The sequence below is a fragment of the Apium graveolens genome, chromosome 5 (assembly GCF_009905375.1).
Source record: "Apium graveolens cultivar Ventura chromosome 5, ASM990537v1, whole genome shotgun sequence".
Classification (NCBI taxonomy): domain Eukaryota; kingdom Viridiplantae; phylum Streptophyta; class Magnoliopsida; order Apiales; family Apiaceae; genus Apium; species Apium graveolens.
Genome location: NC_133651.1, coordinates 162,646,374 through 162,669,633, shown reverse-complemented (window position 1 = coordinate 162,669,633; position 23,260 = coordinate 162,646,374). Strand labels below are relative to the sequence as shown.

Below are 23,260 nucleotides of genomic sequence, written 5' to 3'. Positions count from 1 at the left end.
CCTTAACCTGATCTTTTGCTTTCTTCTTGCCTAGAACTTCTGTGTCACTAGGGAGTGTACCGGGTTGTCGATTCAGTAAGGCATTGGCAATCTGTCTAATTTGATTCTCCAAAGTCTTGATAGAAACCGCTTGGCTCTTGCACATGAGCCTCAACTCCTCCGATTCAGATTTTTCAATAGATTGTTGTAGTTGGAGTTATTTTCTTGGTGCATATTGTGGTTTCTGAAAACCAGGAGGGTTGTATTATTTTGATGCATACTGGTAATAAGGCTGTTGCACCGCATTCTAAGTGTTGTTCCAGCTGAAGTTAGGATGATTGCGGTTGTTGGGATGATAGGTGGCTGGAACTGGTTGCTGCGACCTCTGAAAGTTGCTCACGAACTGAGCTAATTCACTAGAAATAGCACAGTGCTCCATCTCATGCGCACTAGCACAAAACTCACAGACACTATTGATCTGATTAACTCCATAATTAGCCAAAGAATCCACCTTCATCGTCAAAGCCTTAAGCTGAGCAGCTATAGCAGTAGTTGCATTTACCTCTAGAATTCCTGCTACCTTGCCTTGAGTTAGTCTCTAAGAAGGATTTTGGTATTCATTAGCAGCCATCTGTTCAATCAAATCATAAGCTTCATCGTAGCTCTTAGCCCATAAGGCTTCACCTGATGCTATATCAAGCATGGGTCTAAAAGTCGCACCCAAACCATTATAAAAGCAGTTTATAATCATCCAGTCAGGCATCCCATGATGAGGACACTTTCTAAGAATCTCCTTATAACGATCCTAAGATTCACATAAAGACTCTCCCGATTGCTGCGCAAATTGAGTAAGAGCATTCTTGATTGCAGCTGTCTTCGCCATATGAAAGAATTTAGTAAGAAACTTCTGAGCAAGATCTTCCCACTTGGTGATAGATCCTGATGGTAGAGAATGCAACCAGCACTTAGCTTTATCCCTCAAAGATAATGGGAAAAGCCTTAGCTTTATAGCATCTTTAGAAATATTATTGAATTTGAAAGTGTCGTAGATCTCGATGAAATCTCTATTATGCATATTGGGATCTTCCATCAAAGAACCCCCAAACTGGACTTAGTTCTGCACCATCTGAATCATGCTAGCCTTGATTTCAAAAGTGTTAGCCGTGATGGCTGGTCTGACAATGCTAGACTGAATATCATTGATCATTGGTTGAGAGTAATCCATCAAAGCCTTCGTATTCACTCCTGGTTCTTCTATTACAACAAGAGCTTTTTCTTCAACTTTCTCCTCTTATACAAGAACTTTTTCCTCTACTAAAACTTCTTCCTCCTCTTTATCCAGTGTTCTCTTTCGAGATCGAGAATGCGTCAGCATGAATGTGGCGCCCTCCAAACCCGGGTCAGGAGTTTGGGGTCCACAACACATTCACAATATATAAACCTGTACCTAAAATATTAATTGCAATGACCCTGTTTCACATAACCACGGATCGCAACAGGTTAAAGTATGAGAACAAGCCACAACCTTAATTATTACATCGTATCAAATCCCAACGAATTTAACTTACAATTGATAATAAAATCATTCTTACAAACTAACTATTTCTATACCGCGTGAAACTTCCGCCAGCTCAATCCAACTCGACTGGAACCTTAGCCCGCACTTTGGACTGAGGAACTTAACTATCATCCATATTCTTTTCAACTGTAAAATATATAAAAGAATCACAACGGTGAGCTAACTAGCTCAGCAAGTCATGATAACGATAACTGAGGTTAAACCATGATTAAATGAGATGATTCAAAGGATTCGCGTTCCTTTTTAACTATTCATTAGAATTGGATATTCATTTTAAGTTTTAAAAACCAAGGTTAGGCTGCTGATCAGTCACGCACTAACCCCGAGCAAGCACACAACACTGCTCTAATTACTAGATCCAAGGCACACATTGGCCTAACTTGACCATTAATATGGTCTGACCACGAATCTGGTCCACATATATAAAAACTATCCAATCCTAAAGCAGTTCAATATGATAAATGATATAATTCAATAAAACAAGTTCATAATCAACGATAGTTAAACACTTGAATAAAAGCATAAGGAAGCTTATGAATATCTCAAGGGGATTTCAGGGTATGTATAAGAAATGGTTTTCAATTTGTACCAACATCCGGTATTAGGTCAGAAATGACTTTTCAAGGTATAGTTCTTTGATGTTATAAAGAATAGTTGAAGTATAAAAGTTTCTGTGTTTTCAAACAATTCTGTTTCAGTTTTTTGTATTTGGTAGTGATACATTTGGAAAGTAGTATCCTATTTGTGTGGTTTGTATCTGAGGATCAGCAAATGATGGTTTTACAAAGAATAAGGCTTATGACTCAAGATCAAGAAAGATCAGGGTTCAAGGGTAAATTGTTTATAGCACTTACTATATAAAACATGGGTTATTTTGAATAGTAGCGACATGTTATGAAACAGTTCAAAAATATATTTGCAATATATCTTGAAGAAAAGTTCAGAAGTACTAGCCTTACAAGGCTTTACAACTATTACTGATCAACCCTGAGCCGACTCTGCTGCTCAGGTTCTAATGTCCAACCACTAGGTCCCATTGGATTCGACTTCGACACTCAGGTCTTTCTGTTGAAACTCTACTGACCTTGTCAACTGACTACTAATTCATCTCTAGTCCATCGTCCACTTTCAGGTTCCCGATTATAACCTACAGGCTCGAAATACCCTACGTTAGACGTCTAGGTATGCTTGACATATCCTCAATACTAATTCTTACCCAACGATATTCAAACCCAACTTGTAATTATGAATATTATAATAACACATGCAACAAATAGGGTTCACAATTTTGAAGATCGGTTCGGTGTTCATTTTCGGAATATATATATACTCTTTATTTTATGAAATCAGGGTTATCGATTTGGAAAAATATTTCATTACATCGTACAACCAAGTTTCGTATATAAAACATACACATATACATATAGTCATTCGATGTCCCGATAATCATTGGATACGTTCCCGTATTTACATAATTTAGTTTTCCGGAAATCGGGCAGCGTCTCATTTGTTTATCGGACTACCCGTCGAAACATCAGTCGACGTCGATTCCATAACAACAATCCAATTTACAACAACCACAATCCTAACTATCACTTCAACCCAACAATCAATCCAATCACAATTTGTCGACTAAATTACGTACTCGACTTTATTGTAACAATCAAATTCTCATTTCAAAATAATTCCATGAATTAATTTATTTATTTTAAAATATTAGGACTCAGATAAACATCATCATCGTCCACCGTCCGCTCGTAAATATTCATCGCGGACGGCGGCAAAATTCATTGGTGCCCGACACGAGTCGGGTTTCCAAATAAATCCCACCGATAATCAATAATTTCCCACACAATTATTTTACATCACGCAATTTACTCAAATAGTTTCCTGCAGAAAATAAATAAGTTAATTAATTAATAAAAATGCCAACCAGAACAGAACCAAGCTACCGCACCAGCATCACACGCGCGTTTCACGCGCCGCACACACACCCAGTTCGAACCCACACACACATACACACTCACACAGCAACACACACACCAACACAGCAAAACACAAACCAACACAGCAGCACATAATCATATATATGTGTAAAATCCGAAATCATGGACAGAGCCGAAGATTTTGCCGGAATCGCAGAAGCCGGAAACTCACCGGGAAGTAGAACAACCGGAAGAAAACCGAGGAAAAATTAAGGGGTGAGGGAGGAATTAACAGAGAAATTAACCAAGAGAAATAGAGGGATGGTGAGGGAGGGAACAAGAGGATTTGAGAGAATAGATAGCATGAGAGAGGAGGTCGAGACAATAGAGACCGGGAGAGATGGAGGTAGTCTGTGGGTGTTTGTGGTTATCAGCCTTGTTTATATATATATATATATATAATTTTTTTTTATTCTATTGCAACCAGTTAACCACCACCACGTATCCACTACATTTCCAAAAACCCGCCACGTGTTGTTTCCCCTTCCTGACAGCCCCATTTTGCCCCGTATTATGCGTTTTATCAACAAATTTACAGTTGAAACTGATCCGGAAAAATACCGAATAAATACTAAATTCCTCAGAATAATTAAAATCTAATAAAATAAAATTTACATAATTTTTTTAAAGCATTTTTGAAACTCAACCCGTACCCGCATTTCACAATTAACGAACCGAGCTGCACTTAAAACAATTTCTAAAATTCACGAAAGTAGTCTTAAAATATTAGAAATATCCCGAAGTAAATAAAAACAAAATTTTCGAAATTTTAAAATAGTTTCTAAAACGCACTTTATACCCGCTTTTAACAAGTAACCGAAACAATGTGTGGGTGAAATTAATCCCGAAAATTGCCAAAATAATTTTAAAATTCTCAGGATATTCCAAACTTAAATACATATGAGTTTCATAATTTTTGAAGAATTTTAAAATTAAATATGGATTTTACCATTAAACATACTTAGAAAATCATTTAAAGATAAATAATTAATGAAATATTGATTTCTCAATTTTATAAAATCCAAAAAATAATTATTGTAATTATAAAATCATAAAAACAATTTTATAAATATTCTCAATATTTATGCAAATAAATTTGCACTAAATCCACTTTGAAAAGTGAAAACAATTCAATATGATCCCATAATTAATCGCGCGGACAACCCGGTACACTATAAATCACATATGGATAATAATCAAAGAACACATAGCGGTCAAAACCAACACACATATTTTATTTATTTAATAATTTCTATAATTGCATAATTAAATAATTTAAAAAGATTACACGAGTCGTTATATCCTTTCCCCCTTAAAAGGATTCTGTCCTCAGAATCTTGTCTAGTTACACAAGTGAGGATATTTGTCAAGCATATCTGACTCTAATTTCTAAGTAGACCCTTCTACTCGAGGGTTCAAACGTACTCACAATAGGTATGCACTCATTTCCAAGGACTTGCCTTTGACAATCAAGAATTTGGATTGATCACTATATGCAGAACAACTTGGACAAGAGCCCCATTGGCTCCTGATCAATCACTTAATTCAAACCCAATACTTATCACTTTAAGATTGACAAGTAAAATACATTAGGTGTACACACGGGTGTGACGGTCATATCATTTATGAACAACTTTATCTATATTTATCAATATCTTGAATGGTTCACTAATTTTAGGACTTAGCTTGTCCCTTCTACTCAAACTTATCCAATCTCTTTCAAGGTGAAACTTGTACTAACACTACTGGTCCTATTTCTATACTCATATGTTCTCTCAATACCATTTCGCCTTCTTTCCTTGTCTACTCCAAGTTGCTACAATCAATATTACTACACTCTTGGTGTGCCGATTTAACTTAGAATTTGACAACTTTCTTTTTCCCACTTTATCTTAATAGAAGTGGGGACCTACACTCGCGTCCACATGAAGCTTGGTAAAATGGCATTACAAAGCTGACATCGCTGATAAATGATCATTCCAGTGTTTCTTTAAAACTCAACTTCTCAACATATCTTACATTTCCTGCATCACTTCCGTACTTTAACTCTCCATTGAAGGATGATAGGCGGTGCTCATTTTCAACTTGGTTTCCAAACATTTAAACATCTCTTACTCTTTCCATATGTTGAGGCTGAAAAGTAATATCATAGATTCATGTATTATCACCTTTAAGTATTTGAAATTTAGATTCCATTCTTTTCAATTCGTTTATTAACTCCTCGGTGGTCTTAATTACATCCAATCCCATCTGTCGGCATAAGGCATCTGTTATCATACAGCTTTGCTTAGGTTATTAATGGATTAATTCAGAATCTTTTGTTAACCTTAGTCAAAATTTTATTCTCGAAGACTCAACGTATAGTTTCTTTTCTTCTGATCTTTGGAGAAAAATCCTTGGGTATCCCACGCAGACTCTCTTATTCCTTGAGTAGCTGAGGATGTTATCAATAAATACAGTTTACTTATCCAAATACTTTTTATACACCATGTTCCTTAATTCTTGGTAGTCACCTGATACACTTGTCATTTCACATAATATCATCAGAGCTTGCAGTTCTCATAACTCATTTTAACCATAATCTCTGATATATTCTCAGGTCGGATCTTAAGTTAATCCTCGTGATATAACACACTTCTTAGATTAAGCTTTATAGGTAATCAATCCTCATAAGGGTTACTTATTCTTATTCGTTGTTTTATTGAGCTTCCGTTAGTCAGTACATAATCTCATAATTTCATTTATTTTCTTCAACAATATCACTGATACATTTTATGATTCGCTTGTTATAAAACCACTACTTGGTCTGCCTTGTTCATTAGGCTTCCGATACTTCGCCTTAATTCTTTGGCGTGTCCAACACTTCCCGATCTATTTTGAAATTCGCTTCTTATACCTGGTTATCACTATTTTTCTTTAAATTTCCATATATCTTGGCATCTCTTCAATAACTTAAATACTTAATGTTGTGAATTTTCCTGTGGGATCTCATTTCTTAATTCTTCTACTTGTAGCATCCAAGTGCTGGAAGAAAATCTGGAGATATCGTGATCATTTTCCTGGGCGCATAAATTTCCTCTTACTAACTGCTGACATCGTGATCCGTTATCCTCTCTTGACATCTCGTCATACTATCCATCCTTGCTCCTTTTGGATTATAACCTTTAGCTTCCAATTTCAACTTCCAAAATTCTATAGTTAATTCTTCTGGTGCAGACTCTATGCTCGTTCTCTCCTTTTTGTCTATCGCTTGTCACTATTTTTGCTTTTCCTCATGAGTACATACTTCGACTCTTATGGTCCGTATAGATCTTACACCTTTCTCCATACATATCATGTTTCTCAAGCTTTCAAAAGAAATATTATTACTGTTAGTTCCAAATTATGAATAGGATATTGTTGCTCATAAGGTTTCGGTTGCCTAGGTGCATATACAATAACTTTACTGTGCTGCATCAACACACATCCTACTTCCTTATGAGAAGCATCACTATAACTATCAAATCTCCTTGATATTTCCAAAATTATAAAGCAGGTGCTGCAACCATTCTTTCATTTAACTCCGTAAAACTTTGTTCACCCTTCCCTACTTCATATAAACTTCTTGTTTTTCCTGGTTAGCTTCGTCCAAAATATGGCAACTTCGAAGAAATCTTGCACAAATTTTTGATAGTAACCGGCTCATGATAACACTTCTTACTTTTGTTGGTGTTGCTGGTTTCTTTTCATTCATAGTAACTTTAATTTCTACTGAATCCCTTTTTATCTTTTCTACATTGACTGTTTATGCTAAAAACTATACTTCATACAACTTCTTTCTTCTCTAACTTCTCAATCATCATTAAATGTTTTGCCTAGTCCTCCATTGACTTTAAGTATCACAACTACAGCTTCTCCAGATATTCCTTAAAGATTCTGTCCATCAAGTTCAAATATCACTGGTATATTGGTTAATCCAAATGATAATACGAAAACAGTACTTGGTTCTGAAAACTATATTTGATATATTCATAGGTTTAATCTTCAATTGGTGAAATACCAAGTCTTAAATCAATCTTATAAAAGTACTTTGCTTCTTACAATTGATCGAACAAATCATTGGGTCGAGGTATAGATACTTGCTCTAGATAGTAAACTTGTTAAGCTTTCGCTAGTCGACGCATAATCTCATACTTCCATTTTCTTATTAACAATTAGTACTGGTGCACCTTATAGGATATGCTGGGTCTAGTCGCTTCTTCTTCAAATATATTTTGCGTCTACTTTGCTAACTTCCTCATCTTCTCATTTGGCATTCTCAGAATTATCTTTTCATCACGACGGTCTGTCTGGTCATCACGCTTTAGTAGTCAATCCATTTCTTAGAATAATATCAAATCCTCTTATCTTCCATGATATCAATTCTGCATCACTTATTGCCAGAAATCTCAATTTTACCGTTGGTACTCACTTATTTAACAATTACATATTCTTGACTTGCTAGTCCCTTAATCACAATCTTATCAATTCAACAAAGTAATTTATCTTATCAACAAAACTTTGAGAGATAACCAATTAAGTTTCTCTCACATCTTTTAATACTTTAACACATAAGGTATTTACCCTAATCATCTATGTCATCACAGTTTCTCGTTCTTGGAGACGTATTCCTCATTGGAGTAGATTCCCTTGACTCTTAGTGGATCCTTTACTGGGGCTAGTGATTTGCAATCCTCGTCATGTACCTGTGTTTCCTTTCCATGCATAAGAGGTAGATGGAACTTCATCCGCTTGATTAAGGATACATTGATTTCTGCTTGAAAACCTCTTGCAAAGAATGACAGTACAACGAAATGACTAGAAGGATTCAAAATTCAACAAAAATAGAGTTGAAAAGTAAGAAGAAACAAGGATTTGAATATGAATGAGACAACCACATTGGTACTTAAGATGGCCAGTCTTTCATACCATATGGCATACAGCACATGATTAGGTGGCGTCCCACCCGACTCTTCGTCATTCTGACAAAGTGTCTCACCATAACACTGTTTGTCCCAATCAGAAAGCAAAACTTGAGGGAAGGAAATAAATTTGAAAGGAATGGAATATCCTCCTTTTCGCTATCATAGAAAAGAGTTTATTTGAGAAAAAGAAGTTCATACATTTTTTTAGGAATTGAGAAGGAATATACGCTGTAATATTGAAAACTAAAACGATACCATTGGTCACCATCCACATTTCACTTATATTCATCTTTCGAGCTTGTTCGATCATATCCCAATTGCGTCATATAACAACTCTAGAAGGTACACTGAAATTCCTTCGCAAATTAAACATCGTATCTACACGTATAATATTTTAACAATTCGATCATAATAGCGTTCTTATCAGATAGCTTCGGGTTTCCTCTTTTTAATTTAGAATAACCACGACCCATTCAACATAACGATCCTTTTGTTAATAATGTTCTTCTTTTAGGAAAGTCTGGAAATCTTCCCAATATTCTTCGATCACACTCAGGCTCTTTTTAAATCAATGAATGCTTTAAACTCTAATGGTCTCTGCAACTGAATAAATAATTACTCCGTATAAGGATTCTATTATTAACCTTGTCAAACAATATTTACACCTTACCATTAGGAATAATCAACTTCTTCATAATCACGGATCACTTTATTCTCTGAATTAACAGTACTGGGTCTAAAATAAGTATCCTTCCAGGTAATCCGAGTCTTTTAACAAACAAGAAACTCAAGTAGTAGCTTGAAAACCAAGGTTTAAAAATCATTTTATTCGAAAAGGGCTTTCAGAAATTTGTAAAGGAATTTTTTTTTTTTTTTTTTTAAAAATTTGGAAAATCACAAACCTGGTTGTCCTTACTATATGGGTTAGTTGTTGTCCTTCCGACCTATAACAAGGTGCCATATTAAAGATATAATCACATAAAAGTTCGTTCACTCCAATCTACCTTTTTCTCCTTTATCGTGTCCATTTGCCTTCCTTAATCGATGAAAACTTCAGTTTGCATGTTATCTTATTCATAGCTTCACATCAAAGCTCCCATACTGGTAATACTCCCGACATTATCGTTGCAGTAGTAAAACAGGCTATCCAATAGTCAATAAGTCTATTTCACAGAACAAAGTTTGCTCGTATCACATCACATTACTACTTTACATCTCGCATTTATCATATCATCATCATTTAATTTCACAAAAAAAAATAATTCCAGGCTTATACTTTTCTCTCTTACTCTTTCAAAATTCATCCAATCCATCCCACAACCAAGCACGAGTGGCCTATTTACTAGTAGTTTCATTTAATCTGGTAACAGTTATCCTCCGAGACATGTGAATCTTCTTTCTAAACTCCTTCTCACTTTTAGTTATATTTCAAATACTCGCCATTTACTGTGACTCCCGAATGCATCCTCGTAGATACAATTGCTTCATAGGACAAGTTCTAAACTGGTGGTATAGAATAGGATATAAGGTAAACTAAAAAGATACACTCACATCCGAACGTCTAGTGAAACAAGAATAAACAGATGGAAGTTCTTGAATAGGTAATCTCGCATCAAGAGGCGAAAAATTAGCATAAAATAGCTTAAAGAAGTGCAACCGTTATAACAGAAGGTAGTAACATTAATGCTAGTGGAGAACAAGGTACAAATCAAATCTGAAAGAAGATGACGATCCTTGAATGAGAAGCTCCAAACGATCAGATGATATAGGGAAATCAGGATCTGCCATTGCCATTGTCTGGAAAATCACATCGCAAGATGAGAATCCCGAATCACAACACGAACGGTGCCGGAGACCTACTATGTAATCGCACTCATCCTTACGACATCTTAGCTTTCTATATCCTAATCCTAATCCTAACCCTCTACCCAATCCCGACAATCTAGGCTTGTTTCAGAGACCTATAACCTGTAGCTCTGATACCAACCTGTGGCGCCCTCCAAACCCGGGTCAGAAGTTTGGGGTCCACAACACATTCACAATATATAAACCTGTACCTAAAATATTAATTGCAATGACCCTGTTTCACATAACCACGGATCGCAACAGGTTAAAGTATGAGAACAAGCCACAACCTTAATTATTATATCGTATCAAATCCCAACGAATTTAACTTACAATTAATAATAAAATCATTCTTACAAACTAACTATTTCTTTACCACGTGAAACTGCCGCTAGCTCAATCCAACTCGACTGGAACCTTAGCCCGCACTTTGGACTGAGCAATTTCACTATCATCCATATTCTTTTCAACTGTAAAATATATAAAAGAATCGCAAGGGTGAGCTAACTAGCTCAGCAAGTCATGATAACGATAACTGAGGTTAAACCATGATTAAATGAGATGATTCAAAGGATTCACGTTCCTTTTTAACTATTCATTAGAATTGGATATTCATTTTAAGTTTTAAAAACCAAGGTTAGCCTGCTGATCAGTCACGCACTAACCCCGAGCAAGCACACATCACTGCTCTAATTACTGGATCCAAGGCACACATTGGCCTAACTTGACCATTAATATGGTCTGACCACGAATCTGGTCCACATATATAAAAACTATCCAATCCTAAAGCAGTTCAATATGATAAACGATATAATTCAATAAAACAAGTTCATAATCAACGATTGTTAAACACTTGAATAAAAGCATAGGGAAGCTTATGAATATCTCAAGGGGATTTCAGGGTATGTATAAGAAATGGTTTTCAATTTGTACCAACATCCGGTATTAGGTCAGAAATGACTTTTCAAGGTATAGTTCTTTGATGTTATAAAGAATAATTGAAGTATAAAAGTTTCTGTGTTTTCAAACAATTTTGTTTCAGTGTTTTGTATTTGGTAGTGATATATTTGGAAAGTAGTATCATATTTGTGTGGTTTGTATCTGAGGATCAGCAAATGATGGTTTTACAAAAAATAAGGCTTATGGCTCAAGATCAAGAAAGATCAGGGTTCAAGGGTAAATTGTTTATAGCACTTACTATATAAAACATGGGTTATTTTGAATAGTAGCGACATGTTATGAAACAGTTCGAAAATATATTTGCAATATATCTTGAAGAAAAGTTCAGAAGTACTTGCCTTACAAGGCTTTACAACTATTAGTGATCAACCCTGAGCCGACTCTGCTGCTCAGGTTCTAATGTCCAACCACTGGGTCCCATTGGATTCGACTTCGACACTCAGGTCTTTCTGTTGAAACTCTACTGAGCTTGTCAACTGACTACTAATTCATCTCTAGTCCATCGTCCACTTTCAGGTTCCCGATTATAACCTACAGGCTCAAAATACCCTACGTTAGACGTCTAGGTATGCTTGACATATCCTCAATACTAATTCTTACCCAACGATATTCAAACCCGACTTGTAATTATGAATATTATAATAACACACGCAACAAATAGGGTTCATAATTTTGAAGATCGGTTCGGTGTTCGTTTTCGGAATATATATATATATACTCTTTATTTTACGAAATCAGGGTTATCGATTTGGAAAAATATTTCATTACATCGTACAACCAAGTTTCGTATATAAAACATACACATATACATATAGTCATTCGATGTCCCGATAATCATTGGATACGTTCCCGTATTTACATAATTTAGTTTTCCGGAAATCGGGCAGCGTCTCCTTTGTTTATCGGACTACCCGTCGAAACATCAGTCGACGTCGATTCCATAACAACAATCCAATTTACAACAACCACAATCCTAACTATCACTTCAACCCAACAATCAATCCAATCACAATTCGTCGACTAAATTACGTACTCGACTTTATTGTAACAATCAAATTCTCATTTCAAAATAATTCCATGAATTAATTTATTTATTTTAAAATATTAGGACTCAGATAAACATCATCATCTTCCACCGTCCGCTCGTAAATATTCATCGCGGACGGCGGCAAAATTCATTGGTGCCCGACACGAGTCGGGTTTCCAAATAAATCCCACCGATAATCAATAATTTCCCACAGAATTATTTTACATCACGCAATTTACTCAAATAGTTTCCTGCAGAAAATAAATAAGTTAATTAATTAATAAAAATGCCAACCAGAACAGAACCAAGCTACCGCACCAGCATCACACGCGCGTTTCACGCGCCGCACACACACCCAGTTCGAACCCACACACACATACACACTCACACAACAACACACACACCAAAACAGCAAAACACATACCAACACAGCAGCACATAATCATATATATGTGTAAAATCCGAAATCATGGACAGAGCCGAAGATTTCGCCGGAATCGCACAAGCCGGAAACTCACCGGGAAGTAGAACAACCGGAAGAAAACCGAGGAAAAATTAAGGGGTGAGGGAGGAATTAACAGAGAAATAGAGGGATGGTGAGGGAGGGAACAAGAGGATTTGAGAGAACAGATAGCATGAGAGAGGAGGTCGAGACAATAGAGACCGGGAGAGATGGAGGTAGTCTGTGGGTGTTTGTGGTTATCAGCCTTGTTTATATATATATATATATATTTTTATTCTATTGCAACCAGTTAACCACCACCACGTATCCACTACATTTCCAAAAACCCGCCACGTATTGTTTCCCCTTCCTGACAGCCCCATTTTGCCCCGTATTATGCATTTTATCAACACATTTACCGTTGAAACTGATCCGGAAAAATACCGAATAAATACTAAATTTCTCAGAATAATTAAAATCTAATAAAATAAAATTTACATAATTTTTTTAAAGCATTTTTGAAACTCCACCCGTACCCGCATTTCACAATTAACGAACCGAGCTTCACTTAAAACAATTTCTAAAATTCGCGAAAGTAGTCTTAAAATATTAGAAATATCCCGAAGTAAATAAAAACAAAATTTTCGATATTTTAAAATAGTTTCTAAAACGGACTTTATACCCGCTTTTAACAAGTAACCGAAACAATGTGTGGGTGAAATTAATCCCGAAAATTGCCAAAATAATTTTAAAATTCTCAGGATATTCCAAACTTAAATACATATGAGTTTCATAATTTTTGAAGAATTTTAGAATTAAATATGGATTTTACCATTAAACATACTTAGAAAATCATTTAAAGATAAATAATTAATGAAATATTGATTTCTCAATTTTATAAAATCCTAAAAATAATTATTGTAATTATAAAATCATAAAAACAATTTTATAAATATTCTTAATATTTATGCAAATAAATTTGCACTAAATCCACTTTTGAAAGTGAAAACAATTCAATTTGATCCCATAATTAATCGCGCGGACAACCCGGTACACTATAAATCACATATGGATAATAATCAAACAACACATAGCGGTCAAAACCAACACACATATTTTATTTATTTAATAATTTCCATAATTGCATAATTAAATAATTTAAAAAGATTACACGAGTCGTTATAATGAAGACTCTCTAGAGTACCTAAATAAGTAAGTAAAATATCCGAGTCAGTGAACTTTGACGACCTCTGATGTCAAGCACATAAACTAAAAATTATCACCGAGTCCTAGACAACAGTGCCAAAAACTTATTAGGACGAAAACACGCACTAATATTCATGCAAGTATACGCGTTCGCAAGTAATATATAATTCTTTCTAGTTCGTTCCCATAGAGACTGGTTTAGGTTAATTTCAATTAATATACTTATTCAACAATGATATGATTATTATTCAATGCTAAGATAATTAACAAGTTGAGATTGTTTATAACTAAGAATTAACTAACATGTAATTAATTAAGAGGATTGAGGTTGAATTACTTATATGAGACAAACATGGGATTCTAACTTCATTAATACTCCATTCAATAGCCTTTGTTCTTAACCTTAGCATGCAATGGTGATTACACTAATCAGATAACACGAAAATAGTAAACTCCAACTTTCGTTGCACGAATACCCTACGACCAGACATCCACAAAATAGATAGAAGCTGAATAGACACCAATTATGTTGAAACCCTATATGTCTATAGAATTTGACAACATAATGGTTTAAAGCACAAGTTATCTATCATGATTACTTAGGGCAAGTAAGATGGTTAAAATTACCTATGTATCATGCATAATAAATACATGAACCTATGCTAGCATGACAAGTTCTAAACCCCTATATTCATTGTCGCTTCAATAGAGATTAACACGCTATCTTATAAGTTCGCGACGCTCATAAGATGAATAAGCACAACCAATACTAGGATATCATATAATCACCACACACTAAGATATCAAAACAATTTAACTAATGAAATCCATAAGAAAATCTGCTAGAACCCCCACGATAATGATTAGTTCATAACCGAACTCATCATCACTGTGGGTTCTGATGAAAGCATGGTATAATAAACTGTCTTTATAAACTGAATAATAATCAAAGTATGTAATCAAGAGTAATAGGTTTAACAAACAAGAAAACTAGCATCCTTACAACTCAATTAAAGAATTCACAAGTAAAAACAAGCTTTTCTTCTCCTTCGTTGTATTTGTGCTCCTAGGTCTTTTCACCGTCTTCTCCTTCGTCTCCGTTATGAAAAACGTCTTCAAAGAGTCTTTATATAGCAGCCCCAATCATAATAGAAGTCAAGAAAATCAATCTTCTACTTAAATCAGGAATCTGCAAAACCGACGTTGCGTGGCCGCGCGCTATCCCAGCGCGGGCGCGCTAACCTTCTGGAAATTTTTATTTTTCTACTTTCTTAGCTGGTTTTTGATGGCATTCAACGACGAATCTTCCGAGGCACCTTCCCAATACCACTTTAGCACTAAAACAATGCTAAATCTCCTAATTCCTTCATTTATGCCTAAAATGCAAAACACTACAAAAATGCATCAAAAACACAAACAACTCGAGTAAAAAAGACCAATTCAAGCCTTTATGAAGAATTCTAAGGGGATATAAATGCCACTTAACAGTTACAGAGTAAAGCAAAGGTATGATCGCGCTAAGGATTGCATGATCACGCTGTTGAGGATATATGATGGCATGTTCACGCCGCCGAATGACAGGATCAAGACAAAATAAAGAGCTTTACTTGGGGATTTCGAGATTTTGAGTGATCATCCCCTTTTATTAGTAATTTTTTTTAATAATTAGGATTTTTTTATTTTTTTTTAGGATTTTCTATTACTACATAAACAATCTTATAATGTAACATATGAATAATCTTTGATTGAAATTATAACCTTAAGAGGTTTTCCCTTATCTTTCTTGATTCAAGAAAATACTTGTGAATTCAAGGATTTCCTTATGGATTTAAGGCATTAAGGATTTCTCATGTAAGAGCCCATGCGAGAATTAACGTTTATTTTTCCTCGTGGTGTGTCAGTTGGTATCAGGTCAGGATATATCCTCTCTTTTCGTTAATTGATTCGACATGGGAGAACCAATTACCAAAGAAGATATTCTAGAGGTTAAGACGGCTTTAACTACACCTATGAAGGTTTTCACAGATCGATTGAATACGTTGACATTCAAAATGAGTACCAATAACAACCAACGTAGAGGTGAAAGAGAATATCATGATCGAGTACCTTGAGGAATAAAATATCACTTGAAATTTAATGAGTAATCGGCTCAATGCTATTTTAAAGGCTGAAATACCATTATTTTATGGGTCTCTTTGAGTTGATGAGTTTCTGGATTGGTATATTAATGTTGAATTTTTTTTGATGTTATAGGTGTTTCTAAGAGTAAGCAGGTGGAAATGTTGGTATCATGTTAAATAGTGTTCCTACGATTTGGTGGGATAAACTGGTTATGTAGAGGAAGAGGCAAAGAAAGAAACCAATCAAAACATGGCAACGAATGAGACCTTTAATAATGGAGAAGTTTTTACCAAATAATTATGATTATAATATTCATACAGAGCATAAACAGATGAATGATACAATTTAACAATAGAAAACCGATAATGCTTACAACGTGTTTGATATTTTTCTTAAACCAAGACAAGGTAGCTTGTTGAGTCACAAACATGATGATGATATGGTAGAGCATTATAGACTTGGAGATAATGTGTTCGATGAATTTCTTCAACCAAAAGAGGATAATCTATTGAATACAGAGGAGGTTGAAGAAGGAAGTGAGACAAAGGGTTAAAATTTTGTGTTTTCTCAAGTTGGCATAAGTCCTAGATGATTTAGTGATAAAAGAAGATAAAAATTAAGATGTAGAAGAACACATACAATAAGGCGTTGAGAATGTTTATGAAGACGAGAAAGAGGGTGATGCCATACGTCTTGTTAAAGGTGTGCAAATGTTGTCTTTAAATAGTTATACATTATTGAAGGTAGATGATTTGCAACATGAAATCTTAACTCAATTGTTGTGTTAGAACTTGTGCAAGGTAATTTTCCGAACTTCTCAAATTATGAATATCACGAGAACTTTAATTTGATGGAGATGGTTAGTAAAATCAAGTTTCCATTCCAAATTTATATCACACCAAATAATGTTGTTTGGAGTAACTTATTGGTTGTCACTACCGTAAGCGAAAATTATGCGTTTGACATTGCAAGTTTGAGGAACAACTATTCTGTGATTTTTGATAAGTTTGATGTGGATTTGTGGGAATTAGTATTGGGTAGACTATCAGTTTGATTTGAATTAGTGTCAAAAAAGTTGGGATGAGACAGTTGACTTTAAAAATTATAGCATGGATTTCGTCTTATATCTCTTTAAGGATATAGATGCTTTTAAGTCATCATTTCTTGGTATAAAGTTTTGCGATATCGATTCTAAATTTATTCTCACAGAGGTTTATAATGGTTAGTTCGAGCCTTTTTTAGTAATACCTTTACGCTTAAAAGTTATTTGGTGGAGGATGTAAATGACAAAGTTCCAACATTACACCATAAATGACCTACGAGAACATCTCGTAGATGAGTGTTGCTAGATAATTGTTACGCCCCAAAATCCGGGGTCAGATGATTTGGTCGTTACGATTAAACCTCAATCAAATACGACATGTCTAATCAATAAATAAATGCCAACAAACTTCTCACCAATGAAAATATATACTTTCTAACCCTAAACTAAGCCACGATCTCTTAGGTTATAGTTCTAGAAACAAGAATTCAAAATTCACCAATAAATATTTCACTTGCTTTTAAAACTCTTTTCAACAATTCTCAATCTCAAAACTTAACCCGTCAGTATAACTTCGAAAAAAGTGTACTAGATCCAATTATACCAACTATTATATATACAAACAACTATACATAACATAACTTACCCTAGTTCCGCAAGTCCTGAGTCAACCATCTTTATAATAGCCTCTTTTACTCATCCTTTTGATTTACGCGATTTAACTTTACTACAACTACCTTTCACTAGAAGGTTAAAATGTAAAACAGGAAAGTATGAGCGAAAGAAATGCTCAACAAGTTCGTTAGAGCATAATATGATAACTTTAACGTATTTATGGGTTTTTCAAATAAAGCCCAATTCTGCTGTCATGCAGAAAATTTTAAAACAATACATTTCTGAACCTTATAAAACGTTAAGGAATAATTAAATCTTTGATAATTGAGCAACAGGGGTTTCAGTCGCAATTTAAATCTCAACTAGAATCCGAACTCGTAAGAATCAGATCAAATATTTGTATTACAAAATTAGTTGACGCTCAGAGATTACCTTTAAAAATAAAATATTAACCATCATGGGTTAAGTATACTAACAAAGGTATGAAGCTTTAAAGAACTCAACTTTAACAAGCCTTCACTGGCTTACAACATAGAATATATTTTTCTTTCGGTTTACCTAAATACTTTCATCACTTGAATGTCATAAATCACAATCAACAATTAATATTATTGGACGTTAAAATTTTGACTACATCCGCTGATCATCCGAAATATTGTCCACTAATATATGGTACCCAGGCACACATTGGCCTATAATAATGGACTATCCCCACTAGCCTCTTACATAGCTGGACTAGCCTTGCTAGCCACTTACACAATATTGCTGGACTAGCCCAGCTAGCCTCTTATGCAATTGTCTAATCTTTCGAAAAGGACTCGGGTTAAACGACGTCCTTACTGATTCAACTCCCCAATTCACATGGTCCGGAGTAATCTCAACAAATGATGATAAAATAACTAGAATAATTAGTTATTTGTTGATCATACAATGAAGATACACAATATAGAGTATGTTGGATAGCATAGTTATTCACTATCTATCAAGAATGAAATTATCTTCTAGGAGTACAATTACTAAAATATCATGATCTCAATAAACCAATGATTCTCTGGATACAATGTCTCCCAACAACCTTTATAACACAATTTAAATTTTGAATATCTAAACATTCATCTATTCTAAATTTAGAAAAGGAAAGAGATACTTGCATAATCAGAAAAAAATATTTTGATCTGTAAAACATTCAACTATTCTGAAATTAGAATAGGGAGAATACTTGCAAAATCATAACTAAGCAGTTTGATACGTAAAATATTGAACTATTCTAGAATTAGAATAGTGTAGAAATACTTGCCTTTGATTTTTAACAGTTGGGCACACTCGTAATAACACAAAATATATCATTCTAACAGCTCATAACATCACCATTTTATATTTCAATAATTCTTGGATATGTCGCCCATGCAGTGCTACAAACCCAATATTCAATATTATTCAACTTTACTCTTCATCCATTCCGTCTGGTTCTGATAGTCTCGAAAGACCCGCATCTATTAATGAAAAGATAATACTTTAATCATCTACATGATAATTATCCGACAAAATGCGCATCAAAACTCTATCGTCTGCCCGAACGATAACCCACACATAATTCACTACACCATATATGACCTCTTACAACACCTTTTTTGGTGTTATAAGTAAAAATGTTACCTTAAATGATTTAAAATGGATATAAGGCAATACTATTTTTTGGTGTTGCCATTGATATTATGCGGTATTACCTTAGACAACATTAAGTTTCTGTTGTAGCACAAATAATGGTATTGCAATTGATGTTTCAAAAAATGTTAATAAAAAACTGAAAATTTAGGCGGCAATCTGCAAAACTTACTGGCCGGTCAAACTTTTACCAAATAATTTGGGCGGCCAGAAACTGAATAATAACCTGCCTTTGTTTATTTAGACTAATGAAAAATCTAAAAAATAAAAAAAATTTGAACACACATCTCTCAAACCTTCTCAGTTGAACAAAATCTCAAACCCTCTTAAAACACAAAACAATCTCACAATCTCGAACAAAAATGCTTTAGAGCTTGGAGTTCAGTCGGGTTCACATAAATAGGGGCTTGGAGTAAGTTAAGGTTCTAGTAATTAGAATTATAGAGTCAATTGAGTTTCTAGAAATTGGAGATTTCTTGTCAATCAGGTTTAGTGCTTGTAATTACGGTTTGTAGCCGTCGTTGTCACTTTCTTCTTGGAGTAAATTAAAGTTTGATAAGAAGTAGTTTGGTTTTATTCTTGCTTGATATAACATTTAGTCGGGTATGCTCAATTTTTCTTCTTGTTTAAGTGCTCATAAAGAGTAATTCTGGGTTTTGTTATTTGTGCTTATTTGTATGTCGATCTAACACATAATGAGTTTGAAGAAAATTATGATACCCCTGGTTCTAAATTGAAATAGCTGGCTACGACAATGGATATGCACGCTGGACTTGCTTCTAAAAGCGATAGTATATCAAAAATTCTTATGAGCTTTGTTGATAAATATCCACACTTGGTATATTCACCTCCACTTTATTATATTATAATTTGATTTTTGATTGTTTTGTTTTTATGAATGAGTGATATTGTGATTCTGGTTGTCAAAAATGTGGTATTGAGACTTTAGCAATTTGGTGTATATATTCCTAATAAAGAAAAATCTAAAATCTAAGCAGGGCACTTATAATTTAAATTATAAGCTTTAATAAATTGATTATCTTATAACTATTGGATGGGAGCAGCAAAAACAAAGTGTGAAGTCTGTGAAAAAACAGACTCAAAATATAAGTGTCGTGTTTGTATTATTCCTTAGTAAGCTTCTTCAATTGCTTTATATATTTTTTTATAAATATATATAAATGGTCCATAAATTTTCCTTATTATAAACTTCTAATGGGGTTTGCTTATATTATGATTTTATGCACTTCTGCAGTTGTTCTCTTAAGTGTTTTAAGAAACATAAAGGTTTTATTTTTATGGGTTTTCAAGATTATTACTTTTTAATATTTGATTCTTTCTGTATCATTTATCTGATTGTACTGAAAAAAAAATTTAAGTTCAATTGGTGGAAATAAATTAGTTTTTAAAATTAGATTATATAAAGATTGCGTATTTTAGTGTCAAGATTGGTGAAAAAGCAACGGGGAGTCAGTATAATAAACTAAATCTTTAATTAACAGTCTTAAGTTGAAATAAATCTCTTGTGTCAGAATTTGTTTATCTTTTAATTGGTTTAGGAATAGTTGGTTTGGTCTATCTAAGTTGTACCACATGTTTGACTATATTCAAGTCTAACTAATTCGCAAGTTACCAGATTTGCGGGGATCGTTTTTTATATCTGATAACCCTAAAGAGGGAAGGCACACAGATATATAATAAACAATTATATTCATGATTATATCCAAAAATCAGCATATTTCATTTAAATGTCTACAACCTCATAACAATACTCATATTGTGATCTGTTCCATAAACATTCTACTAATATCATAATTTAGCAATCATAAATTCAGAATAATACCTTATAAGTATCCTAGATCACCTATGGCTGTCAACCTGTCTTGGCTCTCCTTCCCTTCTCGCTTCCTTGCTTGGGATATAGCCTGACCTTGGGATCGCCTGGGATATCCTCTAAAATACTTAATAAAATATTATATATGTCTTAACAATTACTAAACATAGACATAGTATAATATTTACTTCGATCTCACAATATTTTCTTGTATAGAGATTGTAGAGAGAAAGGTTTAGCTACTCATAGAAAATTTATAAACAGCTATTTCCATTGATGAAAATTTTTGATATCTCTTAATGATTTACAAGATGGCTTTTATAGAGTTTTCCAATCTCTGTTGATTCTACTAATTTCTATTTCTAAGATTCCCTTTTAATTTCCTCCGTTCTTTTTCTTTCCTCTTTTTCAAAAGCTGAATCCACTTTCTGTAATTTGTCTGCCATTCCACCTTCTTTTTGACTTTAGAGATAAAATTTCTGGTAAATGTCCTTGTCTTTTCTGCTGCTGTCTTTTTCTTCTAGTAACCTTTCTTCTTTTTTGCTGCTGTCTTTTTCTTTTTCCTGAAAATTATTGATTTTTTTTTTTTTTTTTTACAGTCACCAATATAATTTGGGCCGTAGTGTCATTTGTAATATGTTTTCAGTCACCAATTCTTATTGGGCCGAAATATCATTTGTAATATGCTTTCAGTCACCAATTCTCATTGGGCCGAAATATCATTTGTAATATCCATAGGTCACCAATTCTCATTGGGCCTATCAATTCATCGTTATTATTACATTGTTAGGTCACCAAATTCTATTGGGCCTAACTTTCATCAAATAGTATTACATTGTATTATATGGTTAGGTCACCCTTTCAGGGCCTAACAAATATTTATGCAAAGGGATCAGAACATCCTTCTTCTTTTGTTGCTATATTCTTTAGAGTTGCCACTGGTCTCCGTCTTTGGCCTGATAATAAATTCTGATAAATTTCCTTTGTCTTCTGAGCATGATTGTGCTTTAAATCTGATAATCTTGCATGCATTTCGTTCAAAGCTGTAGTATCCCTGCTAATTATATCATTATTATAATAAATAGTTAGTATTTCTTCTGCTAATCCACCTTTACTTGTGCCAATGACACATGCCTTTCCTCCTCGTATCATATCTTCAAGTTTAGACTTCAATGTTGCTATGCCGATTGCTCTCTTGTTACACAACCAGTCGCCAAATTACTCTATTGTACATGCCATGTCCGTCTTTAGGCTAGTATTTTCACCTTCTATAGTAGTATTCCTGCCATACTTAAATATTTGACAGAGTAATATGGGTTTTCCTGTTAAGTCAGTACAGGCATCAAAAACCTGTATACCATAAATTCCTCCCGGTCCGTATGAATTCATGTAAGATTGAAGGCTTTGTGTTATAGTTGATGGTAGTTGTGCTATACTTGATAAGGTTTCATCTACCATTATTTTGTCAATAAATCCTAAGAGTAATAGGTTTTTTACTACAGTTGAATCTCCGTTTTCCCTACAGATATACCTTGGGTATTTTCCAAATTTCCCATTTCTCAGGATTGTAGTATTGGTTTTATAATCATAGCACTTTTGTATTTTTTCAAAGGACTCGGTATATTCTTTGGTAAAGGTTACACGATCTTTTAGGGTAATGGTGTTGATAGTATTTTCTGGTATGGTTATTGTTTTGATAGTAGGAGTATTGGCTAATCTTGATACAAAGGTTTCTGGGGTTTTTTGTAGGTTGTTTAATATTCTGAGTTTTCCTTCTAAAGTAGTAGTGAGTTGGCTGATTTCCTCGTTAATAAAGTTTATCTGGTCATTCTTTTCCTTTATCTTCTGAATTACTTCTCCCACCTGTATCATAATACTGCTAATACTTTCCATTTTCCCTGCTAAGATAGTCTGCAAGAATATTTTTAGTACCTGATATGTTTTTTACAATAAAATCATAATAACTAAAAAATGCTTGCCAATTTCTTCTTTTATTTAATTCTGGTAAAGGGTCAAT

At 34.0% G+C, this 23,260-nt stretch overlaps 1 non-coding gene across 1 annotated transcript; it reads left to right on the top strand.

Moving 5' to 3' along the window:
* Positions 1-740: 740 nt before the first annotated feature.
* LOC141662415 (small nucleolar RNA R71) lies at positions 741-847 on the top strand. Its single transcript, XR_012550533.1, has one exon. It is a non-coding gene; the product is annotated as a small nucleolar RNA R71 (small nucleolar RNA).
* The last annotated feature ends 22,413 nt before the right edge of the window (positions 848-23,260 follow it).